The sequence below is a fragment of the Gracilinanus agilis genome, chromosome 6 (assembly GCF_016433145.1).
Source record: "Gracilinanus agilis isolate LMUSP501 chromosome 6, AgileGrace, whole genome shotgun sequence".
Classification (NCBI taxonomy): domain Eukaryota; kingdom Metazoa; phylum Chordata; class Mammalia; order Didelphimorphia; family Didelphidae; genus Gracilinanus; species Gracilinanus agilis.
Genome location: NC_058135.1, coordinates 73,991,317 through 74,004,363, shown reverse-complemented (window position 1 = coordinate 74,004,363; position 13,047 = coordinate 73,991,317).

The window sequence follows — 13,047 nt, the reverse complement described above, 5'->3', positions numbered from 1 at the left end:
TATATATATATATATATATATATACTAGAAATATAATAAAACATTGGGTTTGAATGAATTTGTCCTTGTATTGTTGTATCTCTATATAAAAGTGTTGTATTTTCACCAAAATATTGATTTCTTCTGTGGGTAATAGATAGTGGGCTGAACCAGTAGTTTAAATCTAGTTTCAGGCACTTATGAGCTTTGTGATCTTGCAGGTCACTTAAATTGTATTTGTCTCAGTTTTCTCCTATAAAAAATGATGAGAATAGTATCATGTAACACCCAGAGTGAAATTTGGTACATTGTAGGTTAAAATTATCATACATAATTGTAATTATTATCATTATATAGCAATTAGGTGGCATTATGGAGAGAACACTGGACCTGGAATCAAGAAGGCTTGAGTTCAGTTCTTGGCTCAGACACTACTACTGTGAGGCTAGCAAATCCTTTGCTTCTATCTACTTCAGTTTTCTCATCTGTTAAAAGAGTATAATAGTATCTAACTCCCAGGGCTGCTGTGAAGAATAAATGAGATAATTCATGCAAGGTGCTTTGCAAACCTTAAAACACCATATGAATTCTAACTTTTATTATTATTATTATTATTATTATTATACAACATATAATAAAATAATGTTACTATATACAGATTTTTATTCTAAACTGGTTCAGAATCACCTAATATTTCTTACCTCCTTAGGATACCTATTCTATTATGAAAGGAAAATATAATTGATAAGAAAACTATTAATCTAATTCAATTTGAGAAATATTTGCACTGAAGTCCTGCTATGTCTTATGAAATCAAAGCCATGAAAAAGAAGAATCAATTGTTGTCCTCAAGCAACTTATATTCACCTGGAAGACTATAGCCTGTATTGAGATACATAAATATGAATCACTCTAAGAGAATGCTTGAGGATATTTACTACATATTGTTATAAAAAGTGAGTAAGGTAATCTGAGTGGGTCTCCGAATGCAATTGGGTGTGAGGAAGGATAAAAGGGGATAATAGGGGATTATAAGGTGATTGGAGGAGGAATGAAGGTACGGGAAGGTATATAAGAGATAAAGGAAAAGGGGTATGTAGGAGAGGGCAGCTCAAACACATTTATTCTCAGAGGCTTGAGACAGAGGATACAGGGAGGAAATTAGGGCCAGTAAGAAATGTTTAGGTTTGGCTGGAGGGTTTCTCTTGTTACTTTCTAAAGTCTCTTGAGGGAGGAGTCGAGAGGGCCTCTCCCTGCCAGTCAAACTGATGGCTGAAGGAAGCCTTGGGGAGGTACTTCCTGCTAAGACAGATGCCCCCAGCTCCCCTCAAGGAAATAAAAGAATATGATTCCTTCCCTCTTTAGCCCTTGCCTCAATTTTCGATACAATGATTCACCAGAGGCTTGAATAGGTAACAAGGGGATTTATTAATACCAGGGTCAGTCAGAAGGGAGAGGGGTTCAGGGTTTTCTAAATGCTGCTAGAGAGAGGGGTGAGGGTGGGGGATGGGTTGCAAAGAGGTTTAGACTGACAGAGTCCACCTCTCCCAGTCAGGATATTTGACTGCCTTTTAATTAAAGTCCTTATTAAATCACTAAAACAAAGGGTAACTTATTTGAGGATACTCTACTTGTCTATAGAAATGAAAACGCACAATGTTCAATCACCAAGCCCTCCCTTCCACCCAGGACCCGCAGGAAATTCAGGGGAAGAGGAGGGATATGGATGGAGAGATCAGAGAGAGGTCCAGAGAAATGAGATAGGTCTTAATTTCCCCAAGACAAGATAAGCACAGGCCAAGGCCAAAGCCAAGCCAAGCCGAAAGGCCAAAGCAAAAGCCTCCAGCCACAGGGAAAGCCAGAAGGCAAAAGCCCCTTCAGTTGGAACTTCACCTCTATTTATAGCTTCAAGTCCTAACTGACTTTCTGAAGATTCTAAGATGTTTAACTGACTTTTTGTGACTGTTAGAAATTACACAAGCAAAAAGTTTCTGTTAGCCACCTTGCATTACAATATTTACAGTGATTTTGAAAAATTTGGAGAAGTAAAGATTTGTGAAATGATGGCGCTTTCTGTTTTATCTTCGAACAAAAATATTTTCAGGGACAGTTTTTTTTCAGAATGGCCTTAAAATTAGAAGATTTTTTTTTGCTTGCTTTGGGGAAGAACAGTGAAATGAGGTCTGATATTTAGTAGTTCTCAGCTGAGGGAAGATAAATATTTAAAAGTTTCATGTGGAAATGAACTTTAACTACTGAAATCTCCCCAAAGTTTGTAGGATCTTTTACTTGTTTCCTAACTCAGGTAGGCTTCTTTTTAACTTAATTATAGATTTATAGAGCAGGAAAAATACATGAGAGAACATCTGGCTTAACTGTCTCATTTTAAATCAGAGTAACAATTCAAAAGAAGTGAAGATCACACTCTTGATTAGTGGCAGAACTGGTAGTAGAACTCAAGTTTATTGGTTTTCAACTCAATGTTCTTTCCATGTTGCCTCTTAATTTTTTCATCTTTAATGGGGTTTTAGAACTAGAAGGTCAAAAAAAGTTTAATGGTTACTGCTTGGATAAATTAATTTTTTTCCCTGCGATCATAATGTTTTTCTTTTGACTCTGAGTATCTGAACTGGCACAAGTTCAATTGGTAATAGTGAACAATAAGGGTAGCATATGAAGAAAGGAGACAATGGGCTTAAATTTCCACCGGAAAATGCACCAGGAAAATGCTAGAACATAAATATCTAATTCTTAGAGTTCCACGGATAGAACTCCCAGGAAGTTCTATAATTTTATTTTTGGATATTGTTTATATAAAAGTAGAAAGTATTTGTATGTTACATGCAGACATTCTAAAGGAAAGTGAATGACAGATAATTTGCTCCATTTCCTTCCTTCCTTCTGACTATATAAGTTCTGATAAGAATGGTAAGAATCTGGAATGTTCAACAGTTTTAGTCTTCTTTTAGAATGCTTCTGAAAATTCACCACTTGAATTGAAAATAAAATATAATTAAAGTGATATTCCTAAGAATTTGAAATTTTCTATTACTAAAAAAGGGGCAATAATTTGGCCTCATTTTGATTTTTCCTCTTCTTTTCCTGATCTTTAATTTCCTTTAGTCAGGCTTTATGACCACTAAGTGTGTTCCAATTCCTGCATTTTCACTAGAGTGAAAAGAAAAGAGAAAACATATGCATTTGTTAAATTATATTTTTCCTCTCTATTTGCCTCTAGTAAGGAGTACCATTATTGTTTGAGTGTGTCTTTGTTTCTTATAAAGAGAAGTTGGAGAGTTCAAATAAAAGGTTTTATGTGTTTTAATCACTGTTGTAATATGCTGATATAGTGTAAGAAATGCTAGTTCTTTTTTTATTGAAGAAAGATATAAGAATTCCTAATATGTATGGTGGCCAATTTGCAATTATGGTCTTAGGGATGAAATTCGTTCTTACACTGAGAGGGACATTTTAATTTAAATGGACTTGTAGGTCTGGTTAATTTTAATTTGTGACCTAGAGGTCTCTAGTTATTGGGTATAATAAACCTACATGTAAATTTTCAAAGAACATTTGAATAATGAGAAATGATAACTAGTTACACTTAAGTATAATGATTTTCAACCCTTTGCCATTTAGAACTATGACTGTATCATTCTCATTTTTATAGCCTTAATACCTAGGTCATATCGTTACTAGACCAAGTTATGAAGATGATCTCTGGAATTACTATCTAAATGAATAAGGTTTAATATATTGAATACAATGTCACCTTTGCACATTCACTTTTTAAATAACTGCAATATTGTTGACTTATTGCTAACTGTGTCTTCAATGAGGCCTTTTTTTAGAATTATTCTTTAAAGATTCTATTTAACGTTCAAGTTTTCTTATTTCCAATGATTAAAAAAAAGAGACTTTCCACACTGTCTAAATGGTTGCTTTCCAGGGTGAAATAAGTCATTACAGTATTTTTGTATCCTCAAAGCATTTTATTGCCTATTTTACATAAGGAAAAAATGTGATTATAAGGTTAGAATCTACCATTATCCAATTAAGTAAAAACTAATTCTACATATTCTAATGCCACTCAGTGAAAAGTTTCACCTGGAATATAAAGGTTTGGTTTAATTTTCCTTTCAATAGACCAGTAACATCTCTAACACCGGCAAGGAGTTAGGGGCTTAGTAAAAAAAACCCCTCATTTCCCAGAGAAGAAAACTGAAGTCCAGAGAAATTATGACTTGCCTAGGGAAATTAAATGATATGAATTGTAAGTCAAAAAATCTGATTCAGCATGGTCTTGGTCTTGTGATCACATGTGGTCATATGACATCAGGATGAATTTGGGCAGGTAGAAATGTTGTTAATATATATTATAATAATATATAACATTATATATATATATATATATATATATACACACACACACGTATACATCTGAAGCATCATGAAAAACAATTTATAATTATTCCAGGAAAGTGGCTAAATTATGTGTACCCATTGACGCACAGCGCCTATTCTTGAGCCATGATCACAGGAGTTCAATAAAATAAAGATCATATTTGGCCCAAAGATTTTTTTTTAACTTTTAAAAATATTGTAGTAATAAAGTAGAGTTAGGTAAAATATATACTCATAGTTTAGGGAATGTTTAAGTAAGTTGTGGTTCATTAATATAATGTAATAGTAAATATAATCCTAGAAGAAATATATTTATGGTATCCACAGTCAAAGAAGGAATTGTTGGGAATATAATTGTACATCAATGCTTGCCATCTTTAGCTTTATTACCTTCATGATTTTTTTGTTGTATGTGTGATATGTGTCTTCAATCATGGCATGGGGAATATGGAAATACATATTGCAACAAAGGACTGTTATAACCTATTTCACACTATTTATTGCATCAAAGAAGCAAGGATAAGGACGAGAAGGAGAGAATCTAAATTGCAAAATGACAGAAAAGAATTGTCAAAATTTTTATTTACATGTAATTGAAAAAAGATTTAAAAAGTTAAGTTAAAACAAAGAAATAGATTCATAGACTTGGAAGAAGAATTATAACATTTGTATGAACTGATTCAAAGTGCAGAAAAAGATCCAGGGAAGCAACAAATTCAATAACTATAATAATGTAAGTGAAAAAATAAGAACAAGATAAAAATCAAAACTACATTCCCTCATGTTATAATGACCAAACTTGACCTCAAACAAGAAATATGTAATCTTTTGCCTTTTTTGCAGAAGTGGGACACCATGGGTATAGAATACTACATATGATGCCAAATTTGATTATCTACTTGTTCAATAAATAATTACTTTTAAATTCTTTGTTATAACAGAGAAGAGAACATTATATTGGAAAACGAACATGACAAAACACAAAAGTAAAATTTTAAATGATTAAATAACACTAGAAAACAATCTGGAAGAAATTAGTCATAGACCAAGATCATATTCTACATTACATTTTAAATAAATGTATGGTCTTAATATTAAAAATAGAAAAGAAGTAGTAAATATATCTCTCACAGCCATGATTAGGAAATGTAATAGATATCTCTCCCCATATTACATATATATATACATATATATGTATATATGATATATATATACATATATTTCATTAAATATTTACTAATTCTATTTTTAAAAATAGAATTTATTTTAAAAAATAGAGTACCTCCTTCTTGCCCCTCTTCCACCTCTTGAGAAGGTAAGCAATATGATATTAATTATAAATATGAAGTCATGCAAAATATTCTTCCATATTAGCCATATTACAAAAGAAAACACACCCAATATAAGAAAAATAAAGAAAGTAAAAATAATGCTTCAGTCTGTAGTCAGAATACTGTGAATAATTCTGTGAAGATGGATAGTATTTTTTTAATCATTTATCTTTTGAAATTGCCTAGGACGATTATCTTTATCAGAGTATTTTAGGCTTTCACAGTTGATCATCTTTTCAATATTGTTGTTACTTTGTATAGTGTTCTCTTAGTACTAGTTCTTTCAATTTCCATCAATTTATATAAGACTTCTCTAGTTTTTCTCAAGCCATTCTGCTCATGATTTCTTATGTCACAACAATATTCCATCACAATGATTTATCACAACTTTTTCATCCATTCTCTAGTTGATGAATATCCTTTCAGTTTTTAATTCTTAGCCAACACATAAAAGATACTATAAATATTCTTTGTACAAATTTGTGGTTTCCCCCCATTTTTTAATACATTTGGAATATAGACCTAGTTCTAAATTGTTCTTCAGAGAGATAAGACTAGTTCAAAAATCCGATATTGAATTAATGTCTTTATTTTTCCCTATCCCATCCAGAAATTTTTCATTTTACTTTTCTGTTATTTTAATCAATCTTATAATTGTGAGGAAGTATCTTGGAATGGTTTTAATTTTCACTTCTCTAATCAATAATGATTTAGATCATTTTATTTGACTTAAAAGCTTTGATTTCTCTTCTGAAAAGTGTATTAATATCTTTTGACTATTGATCCATTAGGGAACTGCTCTTATTGTTAAAATTTTAGTTGAGTTCCCTATATATGTCAGAAAGCAGAATTCCCTGTGTATGTTAGAACTGAGCCCATTATCAGAGCAGTTTGCTGAAATTTTCCTATGGTCTAGTGAATTAATTTTTAACACACAAAAATGATTTGGAAGTAATTTTCAAAGACAAAAAGATAATTCTGATTATATGGAACATAAGAGTTTCTTTGTAGCTAAAATTAACATACAGAGGACAAGATTGGAAGGAGTTGAATGAAAAAAATTTATATCTGTTTCCCCTGATAACAATTTGGTATACAGACTATGTAGTTACAATAAAAAAATTCCTAAAAGATAACAATTCAAGGGATATGAACTAAGACCCCAAAAAGCATTGAAAACTTCTAACAAACATGTGAAAGAATGCTCCAAATTGTTAATGATAAACATTTCAAATCCAAACAATTCTGAAATTTTACCCTTCATATTTCTAAACAAGACAAGAGATGGCAATATGAATTTTGGAAGTCCTGAGGAAAGATAGGTATATTCTATTTCATTATATGTAAATGTATGAATCAATAGAACCATTCTGGAGAATAATTTAGAATTATGGAAGTCAAGTAGTTAAATCATTTGTATTTTCCTTTGACCCAGAAAGTTCCATAATAGTTATGAAAATAGTTAAGAAAATCCATATATATCCTAAAGCATTTATAGCTGTACTTTTTGCCATGACAAAATTTGGAAAAAGTTACTCATAGACTATGCAATGCTAAACAAATTGGGGTAAATGATTGTATAGAAATAACACTATATTATAAGAAATGAAAACTATGACAAATGAAGATAAGGATAAAAAGATCTTCATGAACTGAGTCAGAGTATTGCAAGCAAAGTCAAGAAGACAGTATACATGATCACTGCAACAATGAGAATAAGAAAAAAAATTGAGAGGGATGCTTTCAGAATTATAATGAACACTCATGCCTTGAAAGGAGAGTTTTAAGAAGATACTCTCTCTCGGCTTCCTGGTTAAGATGGTGGCTGAGTAAAAAGCAGCTGCTTAACCACTCCTAACAGAAATATATAGGACTCCTCAAGATGACATAAAAACAAATTGAGAGGAACAAAGGGACTCCACAACAGAGTGCGGCATTGAAAGTATGTGGAATTGGGGCATTTCCATGCTATAAGGGGATGAAATAGCTCTCACTAAAATGCAAGTTGAGCAACCCCCTCGCCCACCCCACACAACCTACAGTGCCAAAGCCAGCTCACAAGAGCTAGAGCAAGCTTAGGGCACCCATTAAGTCCTTGGCAGCTACCTGGGGTCACAAGGGCCTGTTCCTTGAGAGCAGCAAGACTTAAGACCCCAAGAGGCTAAAGAACGCGCACGGACTTTGAACGCAGACCCTGAGTGCAGGCTCAAGCTCAGGCTCTTGAGTCCACAGATCCTGAGTGCAGGAGCAGACTTGGATCCTAAGCACAGGAGTGGACCTTGAGTGAGGACCAAGTGCAGAGGGGTGCACAACTGAGGAAACAGCGCCCTGAAACTATTAAAGGGGCCTCAGACAGAGGAACAATCAAAGGGTCCACCAGGAGGCTTGACCCTGAGAACAATGCGATCTGAGACTTTAAGAGCCTAGAGAGTGCAAACAGACTCTGGGTGTGAGGAAAAACCTGAGAGGGCGCAGGGCTAACAATGGCAAGGCATTTTCAAGAATTCCAAAAGAGAAAGATCATCAAGAAGAAATCTGTAACACTTGACAACTTTTACACATATAAAATACAGACAAAAGAGTAAACGGCAGAGGAGAACAAACAAGTAATTACATCCAAACCTTCCCAAAATAATGAAAACTGGTCACAAGGTATTGAAGAGTTCAAATCTGAGAAGATTAGAAAGATAGAAGAGATCTGGCAAGAAAATAACAGTTTAAAAGGCAGAATTTCAAAATTGGAAAGTGAGGCAAGTCAATTGAAGAACAGAAATGACAAGACTGAAAAAGGAAAACCAAAAGATTATAGCTTAAAACCAATCCCTAAAGGATAGAATTGAGCAATTAGAAGCTAATAATCTCTCAAGACAGCAAGAATAAATAAAACAAAGTCAAAAGACTGATAAAATAGAATGAAACATGAAATATCTCAATCAGAAAGTGACAGACCAAGAAAACCGGTTTAGAAGAGACAATTTGAGAATCATTGGTCTTCCAGAAAAAGCAGAAATTAATAGAAATTTGGACTCCATACTAAAGGAAATTATTCAGCAAAATTGCCCTGAAGTTCTACAACAAGAGGGCAATATAGACATTGAAAGGATCCATAGATCACCCTCTACACTAGACCCAGAAAAGCCAACCCCTAGGAATATGATAGCCAAATTCAAGAGCTTCCAAGTAAAAGAAAAAAAATCTCACAAGAAGACAGAAAGAAACAATTCAAATATCAAGGAAAAGCAATCAGGATCACACAGGATCTGGCAGCCTCTACACTAAAAGACTGCAAGGCTTGGAATATGATACTCAGAAAGGCAAGAGAACTGGGACTTCAACATTGGATCAACTACCCATCAAAACTGACTATATACTTCTAGGGGAAAGTATGGGCTTCCAACAAAATTGAAGATTTCCAAGTATTTGCACAGGAAAGACCAGGACTAAATGGAAAGTTTGATATCCAAACACAAAAATCAAGAGAAACATAAAAAGGTAAATAAGAAAGAGGGGGGAATGAAAGAAAACTCATAATTTTTAAATTTGCCTCTTAAAAAGCTTCAATAAGATCTAATTATCTGTATTCCTATGTGGAGAAATGCTATGTATAATTCTCTGTAGTGAACTCTATTCACTATTATAGTAATCAGAAGAATAATTCATAGGGAGAGGGTGGAATACTAAATGGTCTAAGATGATAAGGGGTGTAGAAAAGAGGTGGGTGAATAGTACGAGACACCAAGGGAAACTTGAGTGAATAAGAAAAATAGGTTATTCTATTACACACAAAGAGGGCATGGGAAGGGGAGGGGACAAATACTATTATAAGAAAGAGAGGAAGAGAGCATTAAGAGTTAATATTTAAACCTTACTCTCATGTGTAATCAACCGAGAGAGGGAAGACTAGCTATATTATCCATTGGGATATAAAACTCTATCTAAACCTACTGAGAAAGTCAGAAGGGAACAGGGAGTGCGGAGGTCAAAAAAGGGAGTGGAGAAGAATGGGGAGGAAATTCATTAGGCCTTTAAAAATAAAAAGAGGGGAATAATAAGGAAGGTGGTAGAAAGGGAAGTTAATCAAGGGAGAGGATAAGGGATACCAGCTTAAAACAAACCACTGGTTTAAAGGGAAATAGTGTAAGAAGAAGAGGTAGGACTAGGGGAGTATACAAAAATGTCAGGGAATGCAAAACGGATAATTATAACTCTTAATGTAAATGGGATTAACTCTCTCATAAAACGGAAGCAAATAGCAGAGTGAATTAGAAACCAAAATCCTACCATATATTGTCTTCAAGAAACACATATGAGGCGGGTGGATATACACAGGTTTAAGGTTAAGGGCTTGAGCAAAATCTTTTTTGCGTCAAATGAGAAAAAGAAGGCAGGAGAGGCTATTATGATTTCTGACAAAGCCAAAGTAAAAATAGATATGATTAAAAAAGACAGGGAAGGTCATTACATCCTGATTAAAGGCAGTATAAACAATGAGGAAGTAACACTGCTCAATATGTACACACCAAGTGGCATCCAAATTCATAAAGGAGAAACTGGCAGACCTCAAAAGGAAATAGTTAGTAAAACCATAATAGTGGGAGACCTAAATATTCCTCTTTCAGATCTAGATAAATCAAACCAAAAAATAAATAAGAAAGAGGAAAGAGAGGTGAATGAAGTCCTAGAAAAATTAGATTTAATTGATATGTGGAGGAAAATAAATAGGGACAAAAAGTAATACACCTTCTTTTCAGCTGCACATGATACATTCACAAAGATTGAACAGGTAATAGGGTATAGAAACATTGCAAACAATTGCAAAAGAGCAGAAATAAGAAATGTAAACTTCTCAGATCATAATGCAATAAAAATAATAATTAGTAAGGTTACCTGGACAGGCAAATCAAAAACTAATTGGAAATTAAATAATATGATTCTCCAAAACAATTAATCAAAGAAGAAATCATAGAAACAACCAACAATTTCATTGAAGAGAATTACAATGATGAGACATCCTACCAAAATCTGTGGGATGCAGCCAAGGCAGTACTCAGGGGGAAATTTATATCTTTGAGTGCATATATTAACAAATTGGGGAGGGCAGAGATTAAAGAATTGGGCATGCAACTCAAAAAAACTAGAAAGCAAGCAAATTAAAAATTCCCAGATGAAAACTAAATTAGAAATACTAAAAATCAAGGGAGAAATTGATAAAATCTAAAGTAAAAGAACTATTGAATTAATAAATAAGACTAGAAGCTGGTACTTTGAAAAAAACAGATAAAATAGACAAAGTACTGGTCAATCTAATAAAAAAAAAGGAAAAAAGAAAGCCAAATTGACAGTATCAAAGATGAAAAGGGAGACCTCACCTCTAATGAAGGGGAAATTAAGGCAATCATTAAAAACTATTTCTCCCAATTATATGGCAATAAATATAACAATTTAGGAGATATGGATGAAGATTTAAAAAATATATAAATTGCCTAGATTAACAGCAGAAGAAATAGAATACTTAATTAATCCCATATCAGAAAAAGAGATTGAACAAGCCATCAAAAGACTCCCTAAGAAAAATCGCCAGGTCCTGATGAATTGACAAGTGAATTCTATCAGTCATTCAAAGAGGAACTAATTGCAATGCTATACAAATTATTTGATATGATGAGCAAAAAATGAGTCCTACCAAATTCCTTTTATGACACAAATATGGTACTGATTCCAAAGCCAGGTAGATCAAAAACAGAGAAAGAAAACTACAGACCAATCTTCCTAATGAACATAGATGCAAAAATCTTAAATAGAATACAAGCAAAGAGACTCCAGCAAGTAATGAAGAAGATCATTCACCATGATCAGGTGGCATTTATACCAGGAATGCAATGATGGTTCAACATTAGGAAAACCATCCACATAATTGACCATATCAACAGTCTAACAAACAAAAATCACATGATTATCTCAATAGATGCTGAAAAAGCCTTTGACAAAATACAGCATCCATTCCTATTGAAAACATTGAAAAGTATAGGAATAGAAGGATCAGTGGAATAGACTTGGGGTAAATGACATCAACAAGAAGTTTATGACAAACCCAAACTTTTGGGACATGAATCCACTATTTGACAAAAACTGCTGGGAAATTTGGAAAACAATATGGGAGAGATTAGGTTTAGATCAACACCTCACACCCTACACCAAGATAAGTTCAGAATGGGTGAATATGACTTGAATATAAAGAGGAAACCTATAAATAAGTTAAGTGAACACAGAAGAGTATACTTGTCAGATCTCTGGGAAAGGAAGGTTTTTAAAACCAAGCAAGAGTTAGAGAAAATTAGAAAATGTAAATTAAATGGTTTTGATTATATTAAACTAAAAAGCTTTTGTACAAACAAAAACAATGTAGTCAAAATCAGAAGGGAAACAACAAATTTGGAAAAAAAGTCTTTATAACAAAAAACTCTGTCAGGGGCCTAATTACTCAAATATACAAGGAGTTAAATCAATTGTATAAAAAATCAAGCCATTCCCCAATTGATAAATGAGCAAGCGACATGAATAGGCAATTTTCAGGTAAAGAAATCAAAAGTATCAATAAGCAAATGAGAAAGTGTTCTAAATCTCTAATAATTAGAGAAATGCAAATCACAACAATTCTGAGGTATCACCTCACACCTAGCAGATTGGCTAAAATGAAAGAAGGGGAGATTAATGAATGCTGGAGGGGATGTGGCAAAATTGAGACATTAGTGCATTGTTGGTGGAGTTCTGAACTGATCCAACCTTTCTGGATGTCAATTTGGAAGTATGCTCAAAGGGGTATAAAAGATTACCTGCCCTTTGAGCCAGCCATAATATTTTTGGATTTGTACCCCAAAGAGATCATAAATAAACAGACTTATATGAAAATATTAATAACTGGGCTTTTTGTGGTGGCAAAGAACTGGAAAAGGAGGATATGTCCTTCAATTGGGGAATGGCTGAACACATTGTGGTATATGCTGGTGATGGAATACTATTGTGCTCAAAGGAATAATAAACTAGAGGAATTCCAGGTGAACTTGAAAGACCTCCAGGAATTGATGCAGACTGAAAAGAGTAGAGCCAGTAGAACATTGTACACAGAGTAATACACTGTGGTAAAATAGAATGTAATAGATTTCTGTACTAGCAGCAATGCAATGACACAAGACAGCTCTGAGGGATTTATGGTAAAGAACGCTACCCATATTCAGAGGAAGAACTGCAGGAGTGGAAACAGAAGAAAAACAACTGCTTGAACACATGGGTTGAGGTGCACATGACTGGGGATGTAGACTGGAAACTACCACAC